The sequence below is a fragment of the Bos indicus genome, chromosome 11 (genome assembly GCF_029378745.1).
Source record: "Bos indicus isolate NIAB-ARS_2022 breed Sahiwal x Tharparkar chromosome 11, NIAB-ARS_B.indTharparkar_mat_pri_1.0, whole genome shotgun sequence".
Taxonomy (NCBI): Eukaryota; Metazoa; Chordata; class Mammalia; order Artiodactyla; family Bovidae; genus Bos; species Bos indicus.
The window spans coordinates 103,209,447-103,213,542 of NC_091770.1; positions in this window are offsets into that span (position 1 = coordinate 103,209,447).

Here is a 4,096-nt window from a genome sequence, read left to right on the forward strand (position 1 = left end):
GTGCCCCCTCCGCACAGGGCTCACTGTCACCGAGGCACCCGGACAGGAGGTGGCACGGCCAAGCCCCGCCGGGTGATGCCTGTTTCTACCCGCACCCGTCCACCCAGCCGCCTGTCCTGGGGGTGGGGGCAGGGGCAGGGTCCCACAAGAAGAAGGACGCCCTTGCACCTTGTCAAGGGCAGAACATCTCATGAGGGAAAATCAAAATCGGGAGCAGGCCCAGGGCACAAGCCCTGGCTCTCCTGTAGCAGAGCATTTGGGGTGACCCGGCACCCTGGCTGGGTGGGGCTTGACGTGGGGCCCGTCCTCCACCTCGCGCCCACATGGCCTCCGTGGTCTCTAGGGCCCCAAATGCTTGCTGGCAACCTCCCTGCATGTGGGGGTCCCTCTGGAATGTGGGGTGTGAGAAGGGGGCAAGTCTGTTCAGGACTAGGGCCCCCCACGTCCAGATGGGGGGAGTGGGCTGGAAGCTCGGGGGTGGGGGGCAGAGTGTCATGACCTGGGTCCCATCGGTCCTACCACGCACGTGGTCACAGTCCTGCCCCACCAGGGGCCAGGCCCACTGAGAGGCAGCGTGCAGAGAGGGGCGGCTCCTTACAATGAATTGGCTCCCCTCTTACCCCACTTGCCACCCTCTTCCCCCAGCAAGACCAGAACTTCCAGGGAGCAGGCAGGATTCTGACCGGCACCCGCTCCATCGGGGGACTCTGCTGTGGGGGCTGCCCCGCCCATCGGGACTGTCACGGAGGAGCCCGTGGCCTCCCTGTCTCCTCTCCCTTCCCCGAGCCTGGCATCACTGGCCTCCGGCCGGCCGCAGAGAGCACACGGGCTGCATTCAGAGCGGCCCGTGAGGAGGAGGTGGTGGGAACGCGGCGTTCCCTTGGTGCCCCGCCAGGCCGCCCGGCCGCCCTCCCCTAGGAAGGCACTTCCAGCAGCAGCTGCCAGGCTTTCAGGCACTGCCCACCTCCAGGCACATGCACTGCCTGCAGTCCAGGTCCTGAGCACGCCCGGTCGGCCAGTAAGCCCAAGAGGTGATGGAGGTGGGTGCCCCCTGCCCTAGATGGTGGGGCGCCAAGAGCCCGCCGAGCCACCCGGGCTGGACTGGGCAGTGTTCAGGTCCCCTCTCCTTCCTTGGCGTCTGGCCAGGCTCGGGGCTCAGGCCTGACCCGGGTTTGGCACTGGTTCTCTCTTCTGCATGTCACAGGTTCTCGTGGGGACCCTGGACATTCGACTGTCTGCGGGGAGCCAGCGGGAGGCACTCCGCCCCTGGCAAAGGTCATGAGGAAGGAGGCTCAACATACACAAAGGCGGGATCGAGCCTCAGGAGTCCCCCTGGAAATCCTCGAGCATCTACCCCCCATAACCAGAGCCTGCCTACTTTACTACTTTGTGCTCTCACCTACACCTCTGACTTTACGGGGGGCTGTCCCCCACCACCTCTTCCGGAGAAGGAGTTAACCTAGAGCTCCAGTCAATAATAATTCCTGGGTGTGACAGGAGTGTTTCAACTTACAAACTCCTCTGAAGGTTCTCTAGCCTGCCTGACAGGCTTGTCCGGCCACATGTGATTGCTCACAGCCTCCCAACCGTGAGAGGCACGAGATGCTTTAAACCTTCTAAAAACAGGTTCCTTAGAGAAGTTAGAAAACTATTAGTATAAGTATAGTGGGCTGATTAGAAATTGTATTGGTGAAGGGTTTTTCATTTGTTGAGCCAATGTTTACTGCTAAGTCTCCACATCCCCTGCCCTTACACACATTAATGAATATATAAAATAAATAAGTATTAACCTTTGATATAAATCACGTTAGACCTTAGGCCAAGTAAGTTCTTTCCTTAACTAAAACCCACTACACCCTCACCCTATAGGAATGTAACTTTATTTGAGTGGCGTCTGTTTTAAGAATAATCACCCCTGGAGAAATAAGTGTTGACTGACCGCTGTCACAAGGAGAGGGTCATAAATTGTCAGCAGGCCCCCTGGCCAGAAGATGATGTAACACCCTTAAGACCTCGGTATACATTTGTGTGAAGCACCTGACTTTAATAAAAGTCAGGACTGCTGTCCCCGCGTGACTTTTGCATAACATCTCAGTGTATAAAAGTAGACCATGGAAAATAAAGAATTGGGATCAGTTTCTCAAAAGACTGGTCTCCCCATGTCGCTCTCTCTCTCTAACTCTGGCTGAGTCTCCATCTGGAGCATGGAGCCCGCCATGCTTACTAATTATGCCTGGGCTTCTAAGATCCGACCGGGGAGGCCTCAGTGTCTCCTCTCCTTCGGGAGAACGGAAGGACGCCTGCGGCCTACGTAAGTGGTGCAAACTTCTTGTCTTGAAGTTTTATTGGTCTCCCGCGTAAACCAAGCTACTCAGCCTCTTTTCTCCACTGAATTTTCCTGCTGAGCTATCCTCATTCTATTACTCTTTACATCTCTAATTAATATCTAATTGAAGCTATTGTATCCTGATCCTCGCCGACGCCGTCCCCGCTTCGAATACCCTGGATCAGCTGGGGCTGGACCCCGGCAACTGTCCAGCGCTGGGCACCTGCATGTAGCCATCCCCAGGCTGTGCTGGGTAAGCCTCTTGGGGCTGTTCCGGGCAGCGCAGGGGCCCTCTGGCAGCTGCAGGCGGCACAGCCCGCGTTCTGGGGTCTCCCTTCTACCCCTCATGGTGCAGCCCCCCATCTTCTTGCTACCACCCTCCCCCACCCCCTGCATCCTCCTGCAGGCTTGCTCCTTCCCCGGCCCTGGCTCCTGCTGGACACAGGGCCTTTTCCACAGCGCCTCCTCTATGAAGCCTCCTCAGACTGCTCCTCCAGGATCACCTGGCCAAGGTGCACCTGGGTGGGGGGGTCCTTCCAGGGCCTGGAGGGCAGGGCTCCCTCCCAGAGGATTGCCCCCACCTCCACTCACCAGGATCCCCTGCGGGACCTAAGGTGGGTGTGTGGTATGTTTGCCTGGGGCCACCAGACCCTGGTTGGCAGCATGAGGACTCGATCCAAGCCTTCCTAGGGCCCTGACTGTGGAGTCAGTCAGCCTGACCTACACAGGGAGGACTCAGGGGCCAGAAACCGGAAAGCCCCTGGCTGGACCCAGCCCAGGGGCCCAGAGAGGTGAGGGGCCACCAGGCCTTGGTCATTCCTGGATGGACTGGCAGGCTGGCAGGCCGGGGGGGTGTTGGCGCAGAAGGGCCAGGTGTTGCGGAGAGTGGCCGTGTCTGCATCAGCCCGCGAGCTCTGGGCATGGTCACGAAGTTAGGGTTGCGGTTGGGGTTAAGGCTGTCATCACTGTCTCACCCACATGAATGAGCCCACGTGCCCGTTCCTACGCTGGCCATTGGTGGGCCACCTGTCAATGTCCCCAGAGTCGCTTGAACACTCTCTTTAAGCCTGGGAGATCCCTGGACTCCCCTCCAAGGCCCCAGCCTAGGTGCCACTCCTCACAGACACCCCCTGAGCTGGGACAGGCCTAGATCTGTACCCCACCCAAGAGCAGACACCCCTAGGGACCCCCAGGAAGCGTCCCTGCCATTGTGCGGTCTTCAGAGCCTCACAAGTGACCATCCCCTGGGGAGCAAATGGGGCTGGGGGTGAAGGGTGGACATGCAGGGTGGGGGGCGTGGTGGGCGGGCTGGGGCACATAGCTGGGGGCCAAGGGACCACCACGTCCTACAGCTTTCCAGGGAGACGGCCCTCCCAGCTCTGGGTGGGTCCACCGCAGAGGCTGGAGAAAAAACTTGCCAGCGAGAAAGCGCCCCCACCGGTGACTGCAGCCTGTCCCCTCTCACCCATACCCCCACCATGGCAGGAGGACAGGACTCCCAAGAAGGGGGGCCCCCTGGAGCTGGCCCCCCTGCTCCCTAGAGGACCCCACGCTGGCTGTCCCCACCTTAGGGACCAGGGTGCCCACTGCAGCCGACCCTCTTGCCTCCCCTCCACCTCGCGCCCACGTGGCCTCCATGGTCTCCAGGGCCCCAAATGCTTGCTGGCAACTGCCCAGGGCCAAGGCTCTCCCAGAGCCTCCGAGACCCCCCAGCCCCTGTCAGCCCCCAGGAGCCCCCAGCATGGGCCCAAAGGGCCCTCCTGTCCCGGC